Below are 27,298 nucleotides of genomic sequence, written 5' to 3'. Positions count from 1 at the left end.
GTGTGTGTGTGTGTGTGTGTGTGTAGGCAGGTAGGGCGAGAGGATATTGACAAGTATAAGGAATAAAAGAAGACAAAAGTAAATAAGTAAGCCCATCCTTAGTAACCTGTGGGCTACTTGCAGGTAGAGGAGATAGAAATTAATGCACAAGAGCTTACTGGCATTTGCTTGCACAGAAGTATATCACCCTCGGAGCTAAGACAATATGGCATGATATGGTAAGGAGGAGGTGTGAGACCCTCGCATTTGGCTGTTTCCTGTGTCTCTGTCTGTGGCATTTGTACATATCACTCACTCCACATACCCTGGCGGAACCCTGGAGAAGTAAGTCAACAACTGCCATGGAAAGAAAAAGATGTTTTGACATTTCGATGGAGCGCCGGACATAGAAAAACAGGCTAATGCTATCTATCTATACCAGTAGAATGCTGATCCCTTCAAAGTTTTGTTAAACCTCATCTTTATCTTCTAATTTGCTGTCTTATGTAGCTGTTTAAAGGATGTATGTCAGATCGACCAAAGAATACATTCCAGGGGGCTAGAGGAACGGCTTGGAAGTGAAGAGCCACAGAGCGCAGTGTGTAACAGTCACCTGTAAACTCTACTTCAAGGAGATCTGAAGGATGTCCCCCTTGTCCCCTTGGCCTCCTTGGCCTCCTTGGCCTCTGCATGCACATGGTGCACATACATACCCTCAGGCGTACACAGATACACATAAAATAAATACAAAGAGCAAGTTTCAAGCTTGTCCAAGTACAATGCTTACCAAAACAGCACGAGGACCCGGTCCCTAGAGACCATGTGTCAAGCTAGGCATAATAACAGCATACCTCTGGAGTCCCCTTGCTGGGGACAGAGACAGGAGGGTCCCTGGAATTTGCTGGCCAGCCAGTCTAGGTGAACTAGTTCTAAGTTCAGTGAAAGGTTCTATCTCAAAACATAGAGCGGATAAGGAAGAAAGCCAATGCCAAACTCTGGCCTCCATATGCAAATACACACCAGAGCACACTTACCCACAGCTTGTGTGGATGTGCACACACAAAGAGAGAGAGAGGGAGACACACACACACACACACAGAATGAGTTTCCAGTCCATAGTTTTCTCCACTACGTTAACGGCAATGCAATCATTAATTCTATTACCAGGTGAATGGCCACCCTGAAGCATCAGAAGCCATAGCCACCTTCTCTGTTTCGCATTTATCCCAGTCTCTAAGACTGTGCAACATTGTCACCTGTCGCACTTTGAAGGAAAATTTCCTAACCCAGTCTAGTAAGACTCTGCAGGGCAGGGAACAGGATTCACTTTCATTATCCTGGAGTAATTTCGATATGTCACTAAGTAGGGGTGGGGATGGGGGAGAACCACTGCCACTTAGTGCCCATTAATCTAATGGCCTTCCGCATCCCTGACGGTTAACAAACATCTCCGAATGAGTCATGGGACAGGAGGAGGCTAATGGTGAATGAAGTTTATGACTGACGCAAAACAAATGTACATGAAATTAAAATTCCAAAATGTCTTTATCACAAAGCAGGCTTCCCATGCCGAGAACCACACAGATTATAGTTTAGTATACCTGCTTTCCACACAAAATTTTATGATTAGGTCCTTTTGGGAGATATACTACCATAGCAATTTTACAAAAAAAAACGACGTTGTCTCTAGGCACAGACTACCCTGGTACCCAATGCAGTTTGACTTAGCTTCTGATCATAATGTGTAGTATTGTGTGGCCACCATAAACACACAGAAAAACTGCCTTAGGGCCTCCATATGTATGCTCAAAAGACTTTAACATATCACCAGTTTGGGGTATGACAGGTGACATAGTTACCCCAGAAAGCGGTTCTCATTACAGTCTCACAAGAACAGTTCTTTTGCTACAGGATAAGCCTTGCAGATGTATGCAACTTGCAAAGCTCTTGCCCCTGTGTTTTGCTCAGAGGCCATATTGGGTTTAAAGAGCAGCTCCTAGACAAGCGCTGAGGAGTCCAGGTTTAAGTACGCTAACTGGAAAACAGCCAGACCTCTTCACGTTTGATTGGCCCCTTTGTACTTGACGTCACTCATTACCATTTCCCTCGGCCTTCCACCTACTGCCACGATTAGCCCTCTGCTTCCACGGGTCTGTCCTGTGACCACACCCTCTCCATCTTCAAGAGGGCAGCCTGGTTAACCACATTGCCTTCTTCACCTGGGCTGCCCCAACCAGTCCTGCAGTGGCAGTCTCTGCCATCAGTCTGCTTCCAAACTCTACTTGGCAATCTCAGAAACAAGTCTGCAGTGGTCATGCACGTGTTTAGAATTTTCCATTTGATATCTTTCCGAAAAAGTCCAGACCTCTTACCATGACCCACAAATGTCCTTTCTAGATCTCCAGAATTCTCCAGAATCATTTTAGTTTCTTGCCCAGCTTTGCCCGCAGAGTACAGCATCCCCAACTTGCTTTTCTATGTCTTGACCTGGCTCTCTTGCTTCCTCTCCTTGGAATGTTCTTTGGCCCCGTGTACATTCCAACACAGTAGCTCTCTCATTTCCTCACTACAAATGGAACTCACCTACTTGCCTCATTTGCTCATGTGGCAAAACATCATGATAGGCCGAATGCATGACTCATCACCTCCACCGATCTTTCAAAGTCTCCTCAGGTCTCTGCTGCTTTCGCTTCTCAGCTCCTCCTCTCAGTTCTCACAAAAGCCCTTTCAGCCTTCGCCTCCCTCAAGCTTCTGGATTCACTTCCGTTCTCAGTGGCAGCAGATGATCTTGAAGGTGGCTTCATGGAGAATACACACACCAACAGGCTCTTCCTTCTAACTGTCTAACTCTCCTTCCCCTTCAAATGTCTTTGCACTTCTGTTTTCCGACAAGATGGGAGCCATTGACACTTGGCTGCTACAACTCAATGTGGTTTGAAGAGCTAAAGTTGACACACTTGACCTATTGTTTGAGATTTCCTTGAGACAGTCCAAACAATGTTGGATGGTCAATTAGAGGCATGAGGCTGGAGCACTGAGAAAGGTCCAGTCAGGAAATAGTCAACCAACCCTCTACTGACAAATGTTATCTCTTCTACAATGTCTGCCCTACAACTTAGGACTCAGAAATCCCCTTGTGAACTTATAACACAACCTCTAACAGCTTTTTAACAAACAATCACACTGCCTTCCAGCATCCGTTTTATTTTTTCTATGGTTTAACCCATCAACACAAAGGCCCCCTGGAGCTGGAAGCCTGCGCTGAGATTGCTATGTGTGTAAATATGTATGACCTCAGTTTTACACATTTCACCTAAGAAATATAGATCAGTTCTACCCACCAGACTTTGGCAACAATCAACTTTATCTAAAGGGTCCAATAAGCTACCTGCTAGTCACCCATACACACCTAACACCTCACATAAGAATGAAAGACAGTTTCCAAGTCAGATCTAAGTCAGGGTCATCCACAGATGCCTGGTGCAGACAAAGTATCTTCACCCCTTGGAGGTGCCCTGTGGAGGTGCCCTGTGGAGGATGCTAGCCACTTGCCGTCCAAAGTACACTATATTGAGAAGCTTGGTTCAAAAACAGCCTGACTCATGTTCTACAAGCTTAGTCACCTCTTAGAACCTATCTCTAAGTGGAGGAGCTTGAGTGTAAATAACTAAATGATCCAGGTCTAGACCTGTGCAAGCTCCTACCGACAGCATTTCTCCATCCTCAGCAGAAGACTGTTAACAACAGCTACCAAGTCCAAATGCCTAATGGTGTTGTGCAAGTTACAGGCATAAAGAGCATTGGCTCAGTGTATTCACCAGCATGAAGGTGCTGCTGTGATTTCTACTCTACAGCTCAAGAAGCAGGCCCTTGATGGTAAATGAGGTGTCCAGTGTTACAGCATTCCCGATCATTAAAGCTGAGACTTGAACAGCCATCTTAGATCCATATCATTTCCCTCTGGGTAAGGAACACACACACTTGCAGGCCAAACTTGGGTCCGCAAGGCCTGGTGGTCCACAAGACGTCACCATCTGACCCACACTGGGAGCCTGTGCTGCAGGGGCCACAGGTGGGGCAAGAGGATACAGTAACAACAAACCCAGTGTCAGCTTCAGTGGCTGAGCTTACTAAATAGAAAGCCATTTTCCAATCTCCTTGATCCAGCCCCCTCTGGTGCCTTCCTGGAAAACAGGGATGAGCAGAAGTTATCATACTCTGACCAACCATAGCTTTCCTTTTGTAGTTTTCCCAAGGAAAACAGTATTTCCCCACTCTCTGTGTGCTAAGAAGCAAGTACCTTCCCTCTTTCCATCCCTTTCATTAAGAAACAGGAAGAGGAAAGAACCAGAGAAGGCTTCCCCCATTGCATCACTCGGGTACACTCTCCAGTTGCTTCAGCAACATAACTTTCTCCCTAAAGCAGGGTCACCTGGCCAGTGCGCATGCTTCCAGGTTCTCAAAGGAACCGAAAGCAAAGGAGGAGAAGCATGCGTCCTGCCTGTCCCTGTTTCTGATTAACCTGGAGAGCTATTTCAGGAACGTAAGTCCCACAGAAAGCTAATGTTCCACCCCCCTGGTGTTAATTTCACATTAACGCTTATTGAGGGTGCTGGAAGACACTAAAGCACCTTTCCTATCTGCCCGTCTCTGCCTCCTGCCAGTTGGTAGGGAGAAGAACAAAAAGCTAGGAGGCCATGTTGCTTCCCACTCTTCACAAGATTGCCAGATTCCCAAGCCTGAGAACTACTTCAACCACTTAAATATCTCAGTGCTTTGTTCGACCTGTACTTCTCAATACCAAGAGACTTCTTTTGGCTTTCAGGGGAAGACTTGAACTTCTCCTTCTGTCTTAGGGTTCTACTGCTGTGAACAGACACCATGACCAAGGCAACTCTTAGAAGGACAACATTTAATTGGGGCTGGCTTACAGTTCAGAGGTTCAGTTCATCATCATCAAGGTGGGAGCATGGCAGCATCTAAGCAGGAAAGGTGCAGGAGGAGCTGAGAGTTCTACATCTTCATCTGAAGGCTGCTAGGATGAGGGTCCTAAGCGCAGGCCCACAGTGACACACCTACTCCAACAGGGCCACACCTTCTAATAGTGCCACCCCTGGGCCAAGCACATACAAACCATTGCACCTCCCAAGAAGGATTTTTAAGGCCAGTAGAGTTCCCAACTGTTACCATGGGCCTTACTAATTTGATAACACTATTAAATATCTGGATGCTAATGGCAAGCCATCTTGCCTGGCTCATAGCTAATTAATTAATTAATTAGTTAATTTGGATTCTTGCTTAGAGATAGAGTCTCATTATGTTACCATACAACTCAGATTAATCTCCAACACCTGATCCTCCTGGACCAGTTTCCTGGGGATTACTCAACACTCAGCAATAAGGAACTTTGTTGGGTGCGGTTATTATTGTTGTTGGAGAGTCTCATGCTATGTAGTCGAAGCTGACTTTAAATTGGTCCTCCTGCATTTACCCCTTGAACAGAAAGATTACACAAGTGTGCTACCATGCCCAGTAGCCTCATGAGTGGAGCATAGGACAAGCTACTGACCCGCATCCTCAGCCCCAATGTTTAACGAGATTTTTAAGACTATTATTATCGAAGTTATCCATGTGTGTGCAAGTATGCAGGTGTATGTGCTTGTGTGTAACACACAGAGGCCAGAAGAAGGAGTCAGGTGTCTTCCATCTCTGCCTATTCCTTTAAAGTAAAGTCTCTCCTTGACCCAGGGCTCATACCTTCTCGCTAGGCTAGAAGCCAGCAGGATTTCAAGATCCTCTTGTCTCTTTCCCACTTGGAGCTGGGGTTCCAAATGTACACAGGTTTGTTATGTGGGGGCTGGGATAGAAATTCTGGTCCTCACAATTGTTCTACAAGCACTCTTAACCACTGATCCGTTTCTCTCACCCGAATATGGAACATCGTAATGAGTCAGGATTTCCATAGGGCCCAGCATTGTCTTTCCCTAACATGGAGTAAGATAGAGGTCATTGAGCAGGATGTAAGATGATCTTTGGTGTCTTAGCCACCATCCCTCCAGGACATCCTAAGTACCCAAAGGCAGACTGGAAACCAGGAGAGACTTCCTTGGTTCGTATGTGTCTCATAAGTGTGCAGGGTGAGCCTGTAGATCGGGCATCTCTTTATTTCTATACCTTATATGAGATGAGAGTTGGGATTTTGTAAATGAGAAACCAGCCTGCCATTATAAAACTCTCTACTACTACTCTCTCCACAACTTAAAACCTGTTAGGTGTCCACTGTCAACGGCATCCACTTCCTAGGGCACTACTTCAAGAATCAAATACAGAGGGTAGCAGAAGCCAAGATCTTATAATTCCATTTTTCTCTCCTGAAAAAAAAAATGAAACTTTCTCGGAGTTTGTGATGATTAAATTTCGAGCATATAAATAAATAGCTTTTAGTTAATAACCACTAATTTCTACAGGTACAAAATTTATGGTTAAAGATATTTAAGGAAAGATTGGAGATGTAGCTCAATCATAGAGCACCTGTCCAGAAAGGACAAAGCCTTGGGTTCAGCCCTTGGCTCTGTAAAAGACAAAACAAAATGCTTAAGGAACACTTTCTAATTTTAAAGCATTTAAGTTGATTGAAAGAAATATCTAGACTCCTGGAAGATGTTTAAATAAAATGTGGCAGAGTCAAATAATGAGATACTGGGAATGTGGATTGGTTTAAATATGCTTGGCTCAGGGAGGTATGGCCTTGTTGGAGTAGATGTGGCCTTGTTGGAGTAGGTGTGTCTCTGTGGGCATGGGCTTTAAGACCCTCATCCTAGCTGCCTGGAAGTCAGTATTCTGCTAGCAACCTTCAGATGAAGATATAGAACTCTCAGCTCCTCCTGCACCATGCCCACCTAGATGCTGCCATGTTCCTGCCATGACGATAATGGACTGAACCTCTGAACCTGTAAGCCAGCCCCAATCAAATGTTGTCCTTATAAGAGTTGCCTTGGTCATGGTGTCTGCTCATAGCAGTAAAATCCTAACTAAGACAGAATGCCAAAGTATGATTTGTATGACAATGTTCAAAGCATTGGAATGAGAAGAAATCGGGGCAAAGAAGCTGGTTTTTCAGCTGTCAAAGTAATTAAGAATCATGCACAAACTGCTAGGGGTGGGGGGGGGAGCTCTGTGCCACAGGTCACAGAGCAGGCTTCCCTTTGGGCACTGTGGAAAGGGACTGTGTAGTCAAAGCTAACTTTAAATTGGTTCTCCTGCCTTTACCCCTTGAACAGTAAGATTACAAAAGTGTGCTACCATGCCCAGTAGCCTCATGAGTGGAGCACATGACCAGCTACTGACCCGCATCCTCAGCCCCAATATTTAATAAGATTTTTAAGACTATTATTATCTAAGTCATCTTCAACAAAGCCATCTTCTCCTTCTTCATTAATGACAGTCATAGCTTTCCCATCCCAAATGGTCCAGCTAAATGGCACCTATGATCCTTAGGACACACACTTGGCCGGCAACTTAAACCAAGGGATGGCTGTTCGGCTTCAAACTGAACAGCTGGGGATGGGGTCATACCCTGATACTAAGGTGGCTAGCACAGAAGGTGTGAACATTTCCTGAACAAAGTGAAGGCTACAATATCTTGAAGGCAGATGTCCAATGCCTTCAAAACGGGTGCTAGCCTGTGCTCATTCTGAGTCCTGGGTTTCCTATACTCTTCTGGTATCAGCAGAAGGCCTGAACTTTAGATGAGGAAATAGGTATAATCTATCTATAGAGGATACCCTCCTGAACACACTGGAAAAAGATCCCATCTCCCTGCCTTCTTCCATCCTTCTCATCTTATGTAAATGACTTAAACCAAGAGCATACTCAGCAGAGCAGAGCAAACAGATATACCAGCTTGAAAAGTCACCCCCAGACCTCCCAGCCCCACAACATTCTCATCTACCAAAAACTGTGAATGCAACATTTTTTTTGAAAAGGGTATCTCTGAAGATGTACCCACATTAAAAAGAGGCTTCCCTGAATTAAAGTACACCTACCTATGTTAGGGAAGGAAATGGGGGTTTTCTTCTACTCTTCTAGACTCTGGTTGGGCTATAAATTAAGATGGCATAAGGCAGATTAACAAGAGAAAAGTCCTATCTGAAACCCTATCTAAACCATACACACAGGCATCCCACCGAATGCGAGACCCAAAAGGAAGCAGGTGATTAAAGTGTACATAACATCTTGAGCTACAAAAGCATTTGAGGCACTTGTGGGGTTGTGGTTACATACATATGGAGAAGTGTGTATGTGGAGTAAAGCACTGTTGGCCAGATATAGACTTAGGTAATAAGAGTGGCATTGGCAAACCTCTCCGATGCTAACACTCTCTCTAATGCATCTTTTCTCTCTTTTCTGCACGTATGTTTTAGGTTGCTTTTACATAGCTTCCCAGAACTACTCCTGTTCCTGAGTATCCCAGAGTGATCAGCTTGAAGAAATACCAAAGAAGTGTATCTGGGGTTGTATATTCAGGCTCTTAGAGTTACATTTGAAATGGTGTAGACTGAGCCCCAACAGGCTCATTCTTCAAGTTCCATATGATCAAGGTCTTTCTATGTAGATGACATCTAGACACTGATGCACTCAAAAGGGACAGAGGGAGGAAGGGTAGGAGAGAGGGAGGAAGGGAGGAAGGGAAGGAAAAAGGGAGAGAGAGAGAGAGAGAGAATCCATCTACAAACCACAGAATCAAGACCTGCCAGCAACCATCAGAAAGAAACCAGGGAAAGCACCCACCAACTTCTCCCTTGGGGCTCTAGAAGGAAGCGACTTGGCCAACACCTTAATTTCAGGCTTCTGGTTTCCAGAACTGAGAGGATCCATTTCTGTTGCTTTCAGTGGCACCGTTTGTGGTCACCAGAGTGTGAAGTAGGGTAGCCATGGATGAAGAGAGAAGGTCAACATGGTAAGCATGGGGGCTGGCATAGAGCAAGCTTCAGCAGGGAGAGAAGGCAGCAGCATCCTTGTACATGAAAGAAGGAAGGCCATGGGGGTGGGGTGCAAGGAGGACAGATGCAGGAAGGAAACAGAAGCTGGGAGACAGATGACAGGCTTCCTTTACAGAAGACAGCAGCCTTGTGCAGGAGCAATAACAGGAGCCAGGGGACAAGGATGGCAACCCAGCTGCAATGAAGAAAACACAGGACTTAACAGTAACATGTGCACACAGCTAGGCAAGTACAGAATAATTACAGTCAGAATACAGGGAAGGAAGTTACACCAGCAGAAGGTGAGATTCCTAGAGGGTACCGGGCTAATGGTGGAGAGAGAATTGCTTTGGATTCATGGTTTTTCATATATTAAAATACAGAAATAGAGCTAGAGAGTTGGCTCAGCAATTAAGAGCACAGCTGCACTTCCAGAGGTCCTGAGTTCAATTCCCAGCAACCACATGGTGACTCACAACCATCTGTAATAGGATCCTATGTCCTCTTCTGACATGCAGGTGTACATGCAGATAGAACACTCATATACATAAAATAAATAAATAAATCTTTTTTTAAAATGCAGGAGTAAATGTAGATGTGAAAAAGCATGTGTGTCTAAGTATGTACACACACACACACACACACACACACACACACACACACATATATATATTGTAAATATACACTTATGTCCATGCATATATGTGTTGTCTATCCCTGTCCTCACAAAGGGCCTGGGATGAGCTACAGAACCATCAAGAGCAATGCCGTGCTTCAATCTTAGTTTCTGAATACTCCACTAACCAGAACCAGAGATTCTTAGAACAATGGCTGATTCCAAGGCCAGGCCAGGGAACACAAAAAACAAGCCTTAACCAGGGTGTTTGCTTACTTATTTGGGGAAAAAAAAAAGGGAAGGTCTTCAAAGGATAACAGAACATAACAAAAAAGAAAAAGGAAAAAAAAATTCTGCTTAAAAGGCCTACACTGGCCAAATCAGACAGAATATGAGCATCAAATAAGTAATAATAAAAATGTAAGGATCCATGAATAAGTAAACAGAGAGTAAGCTTTTCCATAAAGAAGAATGTCAGTCAACAAACAGAACAATGGGAACCAGACATTAACATTTGGTACCTAGCAAAGCAGTAATTCTTAGTTAAGGAGCATCTGTGAAAAGTGGGGCATGTTGGCAGGCACAGCCTGTACACCCAGCCCCTGGAGGGCTGGAGCAGGAGCAGCACAAGTTCAAGGCCTACAAGGGCTCCATATTGATTCTGAAGCTGGCCTGGGCTATATCATGAGATCCTGTCTCAAGAAACAATAACCAGGGCTGGTGAGATGGTTCAGTAGGTAGAGGCATCTACTGCCGAGTCCAACGGCCCAAGTTCAATCCCCAGAACACACAGTAGAAAAACAGAACAGACCACAGCAAGTTGCCCTCTGACTTCCACACACCCATCCTAGACATACTCCCCCCGCCCCTGATAAATGTAAAAATATGGGAGGAGCAGGAGGAGAAAGACTGGTAAATACTAACCTGTAAGAGAAAAGACTGATAAATGGGGGGGTCTTAAAAGTATCTTAAATGCACAGTCTGAAAAGTATATCTCACAAAATATGTTTACTACAAATGGGGAAATAACTTTACAACAACAACAAAAAAAGGTTAATGACTCCTTAGTCAAGGGAGGAAATGAACATCATTGGGAAAGAGACAAATTAGAGTCGTATGTGACCCACAAGAATGTTAGATGAGAGCATCACTGAGGATGTGACTGGAAAGTACCTGACCTGAATAACATCATGAGGAAATGCCCAAGAAGGCTAGATTGGCAGATATTCTATAGGATAATGGCCTCTAATTGTCAAAAAAAAAAAAAAATGTCAAGTTCATGCAAGCTGAGGACAGATTAAAAAGGAAGGGTTCCTGAATGCAGTGCCTGGCCCTGAATCAGACTCAACACAAAGACCATTATTGAGACATCTGGCAAACTTGAATGGGTCTGTGGATTAATGGTACCAATGCACCAGTGCGTTTCCTGGTGCTGGTGGTCATGCTGTGGTGGTGTGTCTTTGATGTAGGAAAGACACACTCGAGGATGCAGAGAGATGGGACATCAGAGTTACAAGTAACTCTCTGAGGATTTCTGGGGGTAGGGGTGGGCAGTTGAAAAAAAAAAAGGAGTCTTTTTACTATTCTTGTAGCTTCGGTATAAGTCTCAAGTTAGTTTAAAAGGAAAGGACCTGGCAGGGAAGACAATTGCAAAGTATGTAAATAATTTACAAGGAAGGAGGAAAACAAATTTCTGCAAATGTAACAAGCCCTAGAAAACTCTTTCTGTGGTGCCTCTATTAAGCTGCTCTTTTTCTATTCCAGGCACTGTACACCATTACCCATCTAACCTGCCTGGTTTAAGGGATGACCCAATGAAGCCACATTATCTGATCAATGCGCCTCTGAGCTTCATTTCCTAGGAAGGATGGGCAATCCCCTTTCATAATTCACTTAAAACTGCTATGGAAAATTAAAAAAATGACCGGAGAGGTTGCCTGCTTGCTTGGAGAAGTCTCTTAAATTTAGACATCCAAGATGTTACCTCCAGTGAGATTCCCGTACTAAAATAAATAAAAGGGCGGCTTTTTACATTTTAAAACACCACTGCTTTCGCAGAAGCACTGAGTGGCCTCATATAGGTTAATTTGGTAACAAAAACATCACTGGCATGTATCCCTTGCTGGGCAGCCACTACAAGTTGTATATCTTAGAACCCACACACACACACAGAGAGAGAGAGAGAGAGAGAGAGAGAGAGAGAGAGAGAGAGGGAGAGGGAGAGGGAGAGGGAGAGGGAGAGGGAGAGAGAGAGCGCTCCAGTAGTCAATTTCCCAAAACCTCTCTATTATCCACCAGCCCCTAAAATTGTCCTTCCCAGCACCCGCTCATTTGGAGCACGATAGAAATCCCCACGCCCACAGCCTTTCGGATACTTGGCTCCACAAAGACCCACCACCAGTAAGGGCTGCGCTCTGTTTCTCATTTGCAACTTTTCCTCATTTGCAGAAGGAAGCCTGAATGAACCTTCAGTTCTAGTTGTTCCAGCCAGGCTGGAAACTGCAGTCACTGCGCTGATGTCAGAGAACCAAGCAGAGTACATATAACCATTGTCCGGGGGAACAGCTAAGACTCTGTGTGCATGGAAAGCGAAGCCAGTGGCTCAAGAACAATTGCTTCCTTCTACAAAGACTGTACCAAGCAGCCGTCCCGACTGCCCTCCACCGCCCACAAGCCTGCCCAGGCATTGGCTCTGCAGCCGGAACACTGTCTAAAAACACGAGTTAAGATCTTGTCTGTCTGCTGAAAGCCCACTGATGTCACAGCGCTGACTCCCTTCCAGCGCCTGTGCTGTCATTGCTCCCCAAACTGCCTGGGCATGGGCAGGGATTGTCTACCCAAGGCTTCTTCAGCTGTTGTAGCGCAGCCTCAAGTATGTGCTCTTTCACTTGCTGCTACTGTCTGAGAAAGCATCCTCCACTGGCTCCTGTGTGTGAACACTTAGTTCCCAGCTGCCAGTGCAGTTTTGGGAGGTTTAAGAGATTGTTCTTTGGAACCCTTACTAAGGAGAGGAAGTACGCTATCTGCAGGCCTTGGGGTTTCTAGGCCAGCCCCACCTCCTGTCCCCTCAATGCTTCCTGATCCATCCAGATGTGAGTGAGCAGCCCCTTATTCCTAATGTTGCAACAAGTAGCCATTTCCACCACCCTGCCCTTTTGCCTCAAACGAACTATCCATTGTATCTAAATACAATATATCCATATGACATTGTATCCAAATGTCTGTCAAAATAAATCTCTCTTCCCTTGATTCTTGCCAGGTATTTGGTCACAGCAACAAGAACAACAAAAAGTAACTAAGACCAGATGTGGTGGGGCATGCCTCTAACCCTTGAAACAGAGGCAGGTGGATCTCTGTGAGTTCAAGGTCAGCCTGGACTACAGAATAAATTCCAGGACAGCTAGGGCAACATAGTGTCTAGTAAGAAAGTGACTAATACATTGGCTTACTCAGTTTTCTGATTTAGCTTCAAAATTACTCCATAAGCAAGATTTCTCAGCCTCCCCAAGGAAAGCCCACACAAATCTGTGTGCTCCAACAGTCAAGAAATCTCCATGATCAAAACCAATTCTTTCATAGCGTATGGCAAAAGCCAAAGGTTAATAGATATTTTTAAATAAATAACAAGTAACTTATTGCAGTTTTCTCCCTTAACCATTATTTCTGGGGTTTTAATTACTGAAGGTCATGCACTGTCTGAAAATATTAAGTGGAAGTTCCAGAAACAAACAATTCATAAAGGTAAAGTAACTTATCATGCTATATTGTTAGAATTGCTCTATTTTATTATTGATATTGGGTTTTTATTGTTTATTTGTATGTGTGTGTGTGTCTTTTGGGGTGGGGTAAGGAGTGGGGGGATATGTGCAGGTAACTTGCAAAAGCCAGAAAAGGGCATTAGGTCCCCTGGAGTTGGAACTACAGGTGGCTGTATAATGTTGGAATCAAACTAGGGTCTTCTGGAAGATCAGCAAGCACTCTGAACTTTTGAGCCATCTCTCTAGCACTTGCTCTTAATATCCTCTTAGTATCCTATTGTGCCTAATTCATAATTAAACTTCAGAGGGATACCTGCATAGGAAAAATTTACATATATATTATACATATACATATTAATATATGTATATACATACATATATTACTATCCACAGTTGCAAAGTATCCCCAGCGGGTGTGTGACAACTATGACTTGTACGTCAAGCATCATGGTGAGCAAAAGGAAATTCATAGGCAATAGAATATCTTTTAACTACCTACCTATATGTGCTGTAGAAAATTCTGCTGAAGAAGGCAGTAGGGAATATATTTTTAATTACTTCTTATAAATAATGTTACATTATTTTAAACTTACAAGATATCAGGATCTTGCCTGGTTTAAATTCCATACATAGGAATTCACTAATCATTCTCCCGGTGCCTATAGCCAACAACCCATGGTGACCAGTGTGGTGACCATGTAATTTACTGGCCAAGGTGGGACAGTTTTGAGTACAGATTGGGCACTGATGGTATAGATCAGTGGCTATCCTGGGAACAGATATTAAGAGGGACTGTCCTCAAGATAATCAAAAGTGAGATTAGCCTGTGCTGTGTAGGTAAGGCTTTGTTTAAGAAAAAAAGGAGAGGAGACGTTCTCAGAAAACCAGAATAGGAGGATCTTCTGACGATAAAAAGAGACTATAAAAGCTTTTATTCAAGGCCTTTGGGCTAGGAATGTTTCAGAATTCAATAGTTCCATATGGAACACAGGACCCCAGTCTGGTCTAGGATAGGCCTTCATAATCCAGTGCAAGAATATTCTGCAGCAAAATTAGACATCTGCACTGACTAGGGCAAAAGAAAGCTATGGAAAACTTTATATCAATTCAGGCAGACTATACTGCCAGAAGAGTTGTGATAGTAACTTCCAGGATTCTACACCCTTTGAATTACAAAGAAGGGCAGTAGATCTCAAGTTATTTCTATCCTTGGAATACATTGTTGTTTCCCTGCTGTGCAGGAAAATGGACATTCTGGTTGTTAAACTGTACACGCATTACAAATGTGTGTGTGTGTGTGTGTGTGTGTGTGTGTGTGTGTGTGTATTATACACACACACACACAAATATACTAGGCTTAATTTAGTGAATAACAGCATCTTTTAGTTCTAATATGCAAGAACTTAATGCAAACTCTGTCCCTATTAGAAAGTAGGAAAATATGTTTCCTGAATATTTTCTCACAAAATTTGAATCGTAACCATTAAATGATCACTTCCTTTGAATTGAGTTTACCTAGCCATGTGAATAAAAGTATTCTTTTATTAATCTAAGTCATGAAATGTTCATCTATAAAATAAGGATTAAACAAGATTCAAAATGTCCTAAGCTTTTTTAAAATGACATTTGTTGTACCCTTATTTGTTCTCCTATTAGCTTTAATACTTATTTGGGGCCAGCAAGATGGCTCAGCAAGTGAAGGCACTTGCTGCCAAGGCTAACAACCTAAGTTTAATTCCTATAACCCACACTGAGAAAAAGAGAATAAACTCTGGAAAGTTGTGCTCTGATCTGCACACTCATACCACAGCACACTGTCTTAGTTAGAATTTTATTGCTGTGAAGAGACACCGTGACCACAGCAGCTCTTATAAAACTAGCATTTAATTGGGGCTGGCTTACAGTTCAGAGGTTGAGTTCATTATCCTCAAGGCAGTAAGCATGGTAGTGTTCAGACAGACATGGTGCTGGAGGAGCTAAGAGTTCTACCTCTTGATCCAAAAAAAGCCAGGAGCAGACTGGATTCCACACGGGGAGGAGCTTGAACATAAGAGACTTCAAAGCCTACCCCCCACAGGCCACTCTTAATCCAACAAATCCACACCTCCTAATTGTGCCACTCCCCATGGGCCAACCATTCAAACACATGAGTCTATGGGGGCCGTACTTATTAAAACCACCACACACACCCACACTCACACACACACAAACACACACACACACACACACACACACACACACAAAACAGGCAAACAAACAAACAAGTAAACGTAAATGTTTAATTCCAAAAGTTATCCTAAAGGCAATCTATTATATAGTTGGGTGGTATGTGTGAGAAATGAGATTGAGTTTATTATTTGCTTCTGTATACTTTTTGAATGAGGTCCATATCACGTATGGAAACTGGGATCTATTTGTCTACTGGGATAAGCCTCAATCCTATGCAAGCACCGTGGAGTGATGCTAAAACTAAATATGAGTAGCAAGATGAGTAAGATTTAAAGCATTTCTTAAAAGGCCCGGAAAGCTTGCTGGCCACGTCTTTTATCATTCAAGTCTGATGGAGAGGAGGACATCGCAGCAAGGTGAGAAGAATGGAGCCTATGCAAGCACTTAGATTCTGTGGCATCCCTGAGTACACACCACTCAGGATGGGAGAAGAACAGTAACACCAAAGAGAGTAGAGAGGAAGGGTCCTCAAGACTCCTGAAAGGGCCCAAACACTTAAGCTGGCTATGCCTGAATTGAACTGCAAATATACATATATATGTATATGTATGTGTATATATGTATATATATTTACACACATATGTGTGTATATGTGTGTATGTATGTGTGTATACACACACATATATATGTGTGTGTATATAATATATATTATATATATATATAATATATATATTAAAACTTTCCTCAAAAACATGCTTTCCATATTCCTCAGGTGACTCTGGGGTAGCATGCTCCTGACAGCAATGGCCAGGCACTGAGTATCTGCCATTCATCTCAGCATGGCTTCTCATGATGTCACCCTGTGAGGTCACTACCATTGCCACCTTTATTCACAGAAGCTTCTGACTATGTCTCAGTCCATATCACACCTGATACATGAACACCGAGTTCCATTAGCATAGGCGCTGGGCAACCCACACTGACCTTCAGTCTTCAGAGGTAACATCACTAATAGGAAATCCCCACAGAACAATCTTTCACTCCATGTGCCCTTTGGGCCCTCAACCATAAATGTTGGGAGATGGAGTACCTGGCCATGCCTCTCGCTCTGGCAAGTATCTCCCAGGGTCTGGTACCTGAAATATGTCATCTTCGCAAGCCTCTGTCTGTATCACACAGAACACAAAAGGCCACAGAGGTCATTGGGTCTAAGACATTTCACTTTATTTAGATTGAAGGATGGACAATGAACGCTGCAATGCCCACAAACGCAGATGGAACAAGAAGATAGGCGAAGTGTCTGGGACTTTTTCCTAAAAGAGGAAGTCTTGTAACCTTACATAACCCCAGGGTTGTGCAGATAAAAATAAACTTTTTTTTTTTCAATCCATCACAACGAATCCAGCCACACAGGGAACTTGGCTTTAGAGCCTGAAATCCCACTGTGCCCTCTGCAGCATCCATCTAGAGAACACAGGGAGCCAAGATGTGAGCCCAGAGGGGCCCAACACTCATCCTGTCCATTTGTGCTTCCGTGGAGAAGCAAGCAGGAAGACAGGACCTGGAAGAACGCCATAGCACTGTCCCCTGCCTTTCGTAGCCTGGTGGCCAGCACAAAAGAGGGAGGGTTGAGACACTGACCAGGGACTTGGCTCTCCAAAGTGACTTTCGATTCATTCCAAAAGAACACTTTCCAAGTTACAATTTCCCTACAACCAGAGGCTTGTTGGATTATTTTCATTTTGGTTTTGGTTTTGGTTTGCTTTGTTTTGTTTGAGATGTATTTGTAGGTGTGAGTGTGTGTGTGTGTGTGTATGTATGTGTGTGTGTGTATACACACGCGCACATGTGGATGTGCATGTGCATTGGAGTTTACTGACCAGCCAAACTAGCCTAATGAACGAGCCAACCAACGAGAGACCCTGTCTCAAAATCCAAATTCTTTCCCAGGAAGGGAAGCCTCTCTTCTGGACTAATGACTCCGAGATTAAGGACATCTCTAAACTCAGATTTGGTTCCTAGAACCAACATGACAAGTCACAACTGTCTATAATTCTAATTCTAGGGGTCTGGTGCCATCTCTGGTCTCCATGGGTACTGTGTACACATGGTTCACAAGCATTCATGAAGGTAAACACTCATACACATAAAATAAAAATAAACAAGTCTTTATAATTATGTTGTAGAGCACCTGAACAATGACATTCAAGACTCCAATCTACACACACACACACACACACACACACACACACAAGGAAGAATATTAGAATACTTTACACCTCGCATACACTATGGACTATAAATAGGTACAAATTTTCCTGATAGAAGCTTAGCAATAAACACCAAAAATTTTAAATGACACTATGAAGCTCAGTAATGTCACTTCCAGGAGTGTTTTCCAAGTAATTTAGTCATGTGTGAAACCTGTTTTCTTCATCATTGAATTTGTTGCAGCTACAAATGTAATAATTTTGCCAAACTAAAAAGATTTTTTTTTTAAAGCTGTGTGGGGTCGGACAAATAAATTATTGTCCAGATACAACTATATTATAACATTTTTATTTTCTTCCATAAGATTTTAAAATAATTGTTTTCTAGGATAATTCTATACCTGGCTTTGGGGAAAGTTAAAACCATGCTGGGGGAACCCTGTGTGCTTTGCCTGCAGACCCAGCACCTAGATGACAACAGTTTGGGAAATTCAGCAAAGCAAGTACAACAGCCAGATTTCCAAACATATGGATTCCAGCTCATGCTGCATTCTCAAGTCTTCTCTCTACATGAAAAGATGAGGAGAAAGGGATCCTACTTTTCCCCATAATCAACATCTCCTCTGAACATTCAGAGTCTCACAGAACAGGAAAAAGAAAACAAGCTCTGAGACACGGTTTCTTGTTCTAGGAGTTGAAAGGCGGACCACTCAACGCATCCTTTTTTCCTTTCTGAAATCAAGGTATTCTGGTATCAGCAAGCTCAGAAAGGATTGCTTTGTCTTCGTGCACACCCGAAAAATAGCAAGATGCTCTGCATTTCTCAGGGAGGCTGCACCCCAATGAGTCCTGTTCAAGTTGAAAATGCTCTGTTGTCACACCTAACGTATGCACCACAGTTTCAGCCACAGAGCATACTTCAGCATGCTGATAGACCTTCTTGTGGTCCTGTAGCTAGCTGAACAGGAGCTATGGCTAGCTGCACTGCCTATAATCAGGAGAAAATATACTGATGAATATCACTATTAAGTCAACAAATCAGAAACCAAACCATCATAAGTCACGGGCAGGCCACATATGGGAAAAACAAATAAAGATGGAACATGGTGGGTCTGGACAGATGGTTCAGAAATCAAAAGCAATTATTGCTCTTCCAGAGGTCCCAGGTTCTATTCTCAACACCCAGGTAGCAGCTCAGAGCCATCTGTAACTCCAATTCCAGGAGATCTGATGCATTCTTCTAGCCTTCTTTCCTAGGCATGCACGTTGTGCAAAGACACACATGCAAATGAAAAACCTGTACACATAAAATAGAAATAGGAAGAAAGGGGGATGCTAATCCTCATAGATGTGCTTTTTAAGAAAAAGGTAGGGGTACATGAAGAGGGAGGGCAGACTTGAACTCAGAGGTTGAGAAAGGCAGCATGGCGGTGGCTTACATAGGCAGGGTCCAAATGATCTGAGCAATTCATGGATTCACGCCCTTCTTTACTTTAATAGAGCTATAAAAAGGTCTGTTTAAGGCTCCAGCTATAGCTCAGTGTAGAGCAATTGCTTAGCATCCGTGAGGCCTTGGCTTCAGTTCCTCAGATCACAAAGATAAAGAAAACAAGAATAGCAGGGTCTAGAGAGATGGCTCAGCAGTTAAGAGCACACTCACTGTCTGCTCTTGCAAAGGGCCTGGGGTTCAATTCCAAGAACCCACTTGGCTGCTCACCACCATTTGTAACTCCAGTTCCAGAGGATGCAACCCACCCTTCTAACCTTCTCCAGCGCTAGGCTTGCACGTGGTGCAGAGACACGCATGCAGGCAAAACACCTACACACATTGGAAAGAAAGAAAGAGGGGGATAAGCTTTGATACTAATATGTTCAGGACATTGGTTGGAAAAGCCAAAGAACATGATGCTTAGGTGGACCACTGAAACCTACCAAAACTTTGCAAAAAGTTTCAATTTGCTCACTGCAATCTTTTTTTCATGCCAATTGCTTGCAGAATGCAATGAAAACAAATGGCTTCCCAGATGCAGAGAAACATCTGTAGGAAAGGCGGCTGCACTGCCCCCTCTGTGAGATTAAATGATACCCTTCTTCAATTTGTATCCAAGTTCATGACCACCTCCCTCTTGCCAAAATTCCTCCAAAGGTTTCTTTTAAGCTGCCCTTCTAATAATCACTCAATAAAGGGCTCCCACTTATTGTTGTTAATTTCATTGTCCTCATCGTCGTCAACATCATCATCATCATCATCATCATCATCATCATCATCATCATTATCTCTAACACAGTATCTTCTGTTCAGATGAAGCTTGGTTCCAAGATAAATGTGAACTATAAACTTAGGCACTGAGTTTTCAGAGTTTGAGTCTACTCTTGGGAGAAACCCTCATTATTACCAATGAATTCCAACAGCGAAGAGCTAAACTGGCTCGCTCTTCTAGGTACAAGCATCTCTCCTGACACGGGGAGCGCATCTCTTCCCTGTAAGTAGGAGGACTCCCTTAGCATACTTTTAAACGATACTCTCAATTTCCAAACAGTTGCCAAAAGTTAAAACTGGTGTGCACTGCATAGTCGCCAAATTCTCCTCTGAGGCAAACTCCTTTCAAAACCACAGTGAGGCCAGTGTGGGCAGATGCCACAGTGGGCAAAGGCACTGACTTGCTGCCAAGCCTGATGACCCCAGTTCAATCCCTGAAACCCAGATAGTGGAAGGAGAGATTTGGCTGTCGCAAGCTGTCCTTTGACCTCCACACATGCAGCGTGGGGCGTGCCCACCATAAATAAGTAAAGCTTTAAAAGTTTTTTTTTTTTTTAACTCCACAGGAGTTTCCTTCTTTCACCTTATTAAAATCTAACATGGTAGAAACAGCTCAGGTTCAGTGCCAAGCACACCTAATGCTGCCCACATAGAGCCTGTAAGTATGTCTACTGTCCTCAGCCATCAACCAAAATCTTAATAGAATCATGCAGAACTACTGTGAGACTGAACTGACGTCCTCTAAGATTTCTCCACAGAGGCATCAAATGACAAGGCAAGCTCTACCTAGCGGAGAGAAGACAAAAACATACTCTCTACAGAGAGCCCAAAGGCATCCATGGAACACAAGTATACCCCCTGCCCTGAAGAGGGATGACCAGATGAATGTCCCCAACACCTCCTTGCTCAGGATCTTTGACTAGTTCCACATGTGGACTAAGAGTCTCACCCGGGCCACTGTAATCCACATCCACCTTCCCAACCCTTTCTTCCTCTGACCCCTCCCACCTAATGACACCAACATTCACACCACGGACTTGAAGGCAGGCTTATCATTGTGCAAAGTCCTTACGCGCAAGCATCTTACACACTGTTGAACATCCCTTCAGCTTATCAAGCCTAGCACCTTGCGCATAATGATATCTACTGATTAGTAATCAATAAGGAAGTAGATGAATCCCTTTTGGAGAACAGATGGCAAAGGGAGGGGAAGGCGCATGAACATATTAACTCTATGCTGTGATAAATTTACCGTGGACGGGTGATAAGGAAAGAAATGATTGCAAAAAACCATAAAGGCCAAAAAGTGAACCAATCTACTATTTCCACATTATCCAGGGAACTCAGTCTAAGTATATCAGCAAGCTTTTGAATTTATTTAACATTTCATTTAAAAAAAAAAAAACTTCATTGACTCATGCACCATGAAGAGTAAGTACTATGTAGCAAGCATTGGGAAGAGTTCTGTGAAGACCCAAAGATGGCTCAGATGTAAGGAGCCAAGCAAAGACAAGCCATGATACCCTAAAGGCGCTACTAGAGAAGCCTACTGAGGATGCTGGAGTAGCGCTGAGTCCTCTCCTGCTACAGCGCATTCCCAATGTGGACATCCTACACAATGGTCCAGCTCAAGCTCCACATCACACTCACCCACCTCCACCATTGCCCAGGCATCTTCACAAGACTGCCACCCGGTGTTATCCCTAGGTGGATGGTCTGGTCACGGTGTTGAGAGAGCTCTACTTTCTTACATAAAAGCTCAGAAGAACTTAAGGTCCCCAGAAAGTTTCAAAGAAGAGGAGACATTTGAACTAAGCCTGAAAGATAGATGATCCTTTGGGTGAAAAGGGGAGGAGAAAATATTCCAGAAAAAAAATAAAAAGGTAAAAAGACAAAAGTAAAGAGGCATAGGGTGGATTTGAACTATTAATAATAAGAGAAATGTTGTCATTGGGCAATAGACAGATGTTGGGGAGAAGGCCACAAGCCTTGGGAGAGCATGGCTACTCAAGAGAGCCTGTGGTCCTTGTGCCTCATAGGGATCCTTATGAACTGGATGAAGGAGACTCCCACCTCAGCCAGAGCATGTACAGATAGATGTGACTGGCATGCTTTCCTACCCACTATCTGCTCTATGTCTCTTTCCAGGAAGCACAGGCCATGACCACTATCGTCCCTAATCTATAATAGACAGGTAATAAGAACTGGAGAACTGATCAACCATCACAGTTAAACTCCACCCACGTTTATGGAATGTGTCTAGGCAAGGCACTTCACTCTGCCCTGTGAAAAGCACTTCACTGCCCTCCAGAATGCATAACCGGTTTCAAAAGGCAGTTATGTATAATTGAATGTAGAATGAAATAAATTGAAATAAGCTCCAGAAACAGGGCAGGTCTCTAAGTCAGATCTTCACATCGTATTGCTACAGTGAAGAGTTCAGCAAATACCTAACCAAGGCCCTCATTGCAGCCCATCAAGCTGAGTGTTCTGACCACCACCACAGCCAAGGGAAACACTGCAGGAGTGCAGAAGAAGTCTCAACTACGTGACAGTCAACACAAGGAGCTTCCTCCAGTCCTCCAGGGTTTAAGCCTGAACCCAAGGTGTGCCGTCTGCCATTCCATGGCCTAGCACAGTGTAGTATGAGGAAGGAGGCTTCATGCAGAGCAACTGCTAGGAGGAAAGACCAAATGGCTCCCGAGTGAAGAAAGCCCTACACATTTCTGCCCTGCTCAGGCCTTCACTGCCGCTCTTCTCCCACCCTAACCTTATCCAAACCTGGGACACTACCCTTACCTGCTCTTCCCTTTGAGCACTATAAACTGACTTAGAATCACTTCACTTTGTAATGAATCAATTCAAAACCAAGGAGAGCACAAGACATATTCTCCATCTTTGTATTACTTCCCCTTAGAAACAAACAAAGCAGTCGAGCTAAAGTGTTCTTCAGGTAGTGTACTTGCCATGCATGTACAAAGCCTCTGGTTTTTATGCCCAATAAAAGGAGGAAGGGAGAATCAAAATAAAGGATGAGCCTGGTTATTAACACAGCCAGGATCCAGCCCTCTTTGCACTGCCTGTCAAGTCTGTGGCCTACAAGCACACACCCTTTTTTATTGCTTCTCACACATCACAGGTGCAGAGTTCTGATGACTCAGCAGCAGTCATTATCTTCTGAAACATAAAGGGAAACATATTCCAAAGCCTTGGTAATATTCTCTCTCTCTCTTGGTAGTGAGAGAAGAGGAGAGGAGAGGAGAGGAGAGGAGAGGAGAGGAGAGGAGAGGAGAGGATGTTAGTTAGCATTCAGAACCTGCGGCGATACATGGGTGAGTCCACAGACCTGTTGCCGGGCAACGGCCACCATATTCCCAGAATCCATTGGGTTCAGCTCCCACCTTTACCTGGACTACTACGTCACAACCCATATATATATGGGACAATTCCTCCATCTTTGCTCTCTCTTTCCTCTCTCTCCCCTCTCTCTGTCTGCACCGCTATCCCCCACCCCCTCTCAATTAAACCTCTTACACGCGGAACTGTCTGGGCCAGGTGTCTGCAGACGCGTCCCGCTAAGACTCAAACCCATCAGAGGAGAGGAGAGAAGAGGAGAGGAGAGGAGAGGAGAGGAGAGGAGAGGAGAGGAAAACTTTGGTTTAACCCCAGATAAGACCTTTCCTAATTGGGGAAGTGGAAAGCATGCCATCATTCTCAAGTATGTGCTGGCATGACATGACATCACTCACACATATGTGCTGGCACACATATTGCTGGTACATGTATGTGCTGACATGACATCACACACATGTGATGGCATGACAGCACTCACACATATGTGCTGGCATGGCATCACTCACATGTATGTGCTGCCAGGCAGAGACCATGATAGCCCCCGCTGACTTATCTGCCCAGCCACAAGGACAGCTCTCCAGGTGCTAGTTGCATGAGGAGTTTACAGCCTTGTCTGTTTTCCTTCTTTCTTCTGTTCTTCCAACCACAATTGCCCGACATTGTCTCTCTCTCCTTCCAGAAGTTGTGAATAACGCCCACTCCACAGTCTTACCTTCTCCCTCGTCCCTCAAGTAGCTTTACACTTGTTATGCTTCTCTGATGCTCATACGTCTTCCTTTTTTTTTATTTTGTCACCAAAGACAGTTATATTACGTGCTTCCTCCATCCCTAAATAATAAGATTTTGGAGAATATGGCTTGGAACTTTTCAGCTTTACATCTTCACAGTACAGTGTATCGCACACAGCTGCTCGCAAACATCTGCCAAAGGAATTAACTCCAGCGAGAGTTTTTCTTTAAACTTGTTTGCAGAGCCGTCTTCAGCTTAATTTCCTCCCTGTCATGTTCATTTGCACAGTTAATTTTAGGGGTTCTTGGAAGCATGGAGAGGTTTTTCCCCAGGGCTGAAGAAATAGCTATTCAGAGCACTGGCTGCTTTTGCAGAGGGCCGGAATTTGGTTCCTAGCACCCCCACTGAAGCCCTCAACCATCTATAACTCCACTTCTGTCGGTCTGATGTCCACTTCTGACCCGCAAGGGCATGGCACGCACTTAGTACACAGAGACATCTATGCAAGCACATGCTCATGAATAAAAATAAACAATATCCTTAAAAGAGGGATGGGGGAATAAAAAGTTCTGAAACTTTTTTTGCTAACCCCCCCTTGTGTCAGATGCAATATTATGCATCTTTCCCCATATTTACAATCCACTGAGTTATCATCTTCATTAACTTGCCAGGCTGTGTCATTGAATAAAATCAATCTTCCAAAAAGAACGAAGTAAAAATTTGAGCATAAATATCAACTAACAATGAATTCGCTATGACACATCTTCATCCACTGCAGAGAGCTCTGTGCAAGTTCCTCATTCCGGGGCTATGCACGGCAGTGCACACTTGTACCAGGAGGCTGAGGCAGTAAGATCACAACCTTGAGGTGGATCTGAATGTCATACTAAAACCTTGTCTCAGAAACAAAAGGTTCCTCGTCCTATTGATGATTCATCACAAATATTCAAATGTCTCGATTTACTTAAGAGATCTGTTATTACAGCAATGAGTTTTTTCCCCATCTACATAGCATAGTACTGAACCATTACAAAGAGGACTGCCCTAAAGCTGAGCTGGCATACTTCCCTCTGGGACAACATACAGATGCTGGGCCTACTGTGTAAAGATTACATCTGAAGCAAAACACTCCGCTCGATGGGGAAGCTCCTAAAGACTCGGGATATTAAGCAATTCCCCCCACACCCCGGCCTCAGGAAGCCCTGGAAATGTAACAGATTCACAAGGCCCTTCCTCCCTCTAAGCTGTAAGGACAGCTGAGGAAACTATAGCTAGAGTATACCAGCTATAGGATAGAATGCAGTACAGTATTGCAGTACAGATACTGGGAACTCCCAGCTGGGCAGCAAGCTCCGAGGTTCCACTCCCGTGAGTCATTCCCATGCTAGGATGGGATTTCAGTGCCTGCCTTTGAATAATCCATGCTCCTGCGAGTAAACACTTCAGAACGCCACTAAACTTAAACTTAAACTTGGTTCAAGTTGAACATTGATGGTATCCTTCCTTCGACCTGTCATGGTCCTCTCTACTGGGTAAGCAAAGATATGTTCAAATGCCCCCAGGGCAGTGTCATAAACAGACCCCAGGGTCCAGTGGACTTCCCTATCAATCCCAAGCAGTTATCCATCCTAAAACCCAGGGCTGCCTGCTGTTAACTCACATTCATACATCTATCCCCCTGGTATTTAATTTTTCTCCCCTTAATAGAAATTTTAGGGCTTGAAATACAGTAGAAAGAAATGTATTTACTCCACAAGTCCAACAAAATAAGTGCCTGGACAGTAAGACAGGCTATAATCACCAAAGGAACTCGTAATTTGGGGGCTGGAGCGATGGTTTAGAAGTTAAAGACACTTGTTGCTCTTGCAGAGAATCTGAATTTAGTTCCCAGAATCTACATGGTAACTCACAACCACCCATAACTCCACTTCCAAGATATCTAATGTCTCTTCTGACGTTCACGGGGAACGCACGCACGCACGCACACACACACACACACACACACACACACACACACACACACACATCCTAGCATGGGTGATGACTCATGGGAACGGAACTTCGGAGCTCGCTGCACATCTTGCCAGCAGCTATACTGAAGTCCTATCCTACTAAGTCCTATACTGTGAAGTACTATACTGGGTCCTATCCTACAGCTATACTCTCTCCTCAGCTGTCCTTACTGCTTATGGGGAGAAAGGGATCTTGTGTATCTATGTGTAATCTGTACAGAAATCTATATTGTAAAAAATAAAAAAAATAAAAACAAAACAACAAGAACAACAACAAAAACCCAATAGACTCACTCACACTTGTGAGCCATAGCAATGGCGATGGTTTCGAACACAAAGTATGAGCGTTCTTTCCTCTGTCCAGAGGATTGATTGAACAGAGATGTTCTCTACACAGTGAGAAGCACTTTTAGGCTTATATTTAGAATGCAACAAATTGAAATGTTTGCTTGTGCCTGTGTTAATAGGAGCAGCACCTCACCCAAGCTAGATTTATGGCTTAGCAGAACTCCACTGATGGATGTTCCAAATCTGAACTTTCAGAGTCTTAATATACTATGTAGAGTTGCTACATAGAGAGAAGGAAGGAAATCTGAAATTTCCAATTTTTCACATACCTTCACATTTATACTTCCGTAGACCTTTTACAACTTGCATTCGCACACCTTAAACCGCTCTTTTAGACCTTCACAACTTACTGAAGCTTTCACATCCTCAGAGCTTTAAAACTTGCATTTACATACCTTAAGTCACTTCCTTAGACTCTCACAACTTACATTAAACTTTAAACCTATTCTTTGCATTCAGTCATTCGCCATGAGACGCCGGTGATTGGTTACTGAGCACAGCCATGGCAAAGCAAGTGCCTTTAGAGAAGCAGTAAAAACGTTACATTGAAACCTGCTTTGTGAGTTTTACCTTTCTCTGGGGAAGGCTTCCAGCAAGGTAAACTGTGTCTCTGTCTTTTTCAGCAGGAGACCTAGACCCTCTAGAAAAGGGTCTAGCCTGAGGTCTGCGCTTACATAGGAAATGAACTGTCCTGGCAACTGCAGCAGCCTTTAGTGGGAGGAGCTGTTTTGCTCTGATACCCTTAAACTGATGAAGAGATCTGAGACAGACACATTATAGCAGGAAGTAGAATCCAAATGATCTATGTATCAATTGAAATGACAGAAATTTACCAGCTAGCTACCCTAGGCTCCCAGATGGTTTTAGGTTTTTTTATTTTTT

At 43.7% G+C, this 27,298-nt stretch overlaps 1 protein-coding gene across 5 annotated transcripts in view; it reads right to left on the bottom strand.

The window, feature by feature from the left end:
* Positions 1-27,298, bottom strand: part of Irf2 (interferon regulatory factor 2) — a 110,681-nt gene that overhangs the window by 67,056 nt on the left and 16,327 nt on the right. The gene's annotated exons all lie outside the window — the stretch shown is intronic.

Source organism: Mastomys coucha, unplaced genomic scaffold (assembly GCF_008632895.1).
Source record: "Mastomys coucha isolate ucsf_1 unplaced genomic scaffold, UCSF_Mcou_1 pScaffold22, whole genome shotgun sequence".
Classification (NCBI taxonomy): Eukaryota; Metazoa; Chordata; class Mammalia; order Rodentia; family Muridae; genus Mastomys; species Mastomys coucha.
The sequence above is the reverse complement of the archived record's forward strand: the minus strand, read 5'-3'. Positions and strand labels throughout refer to the sequence as shown.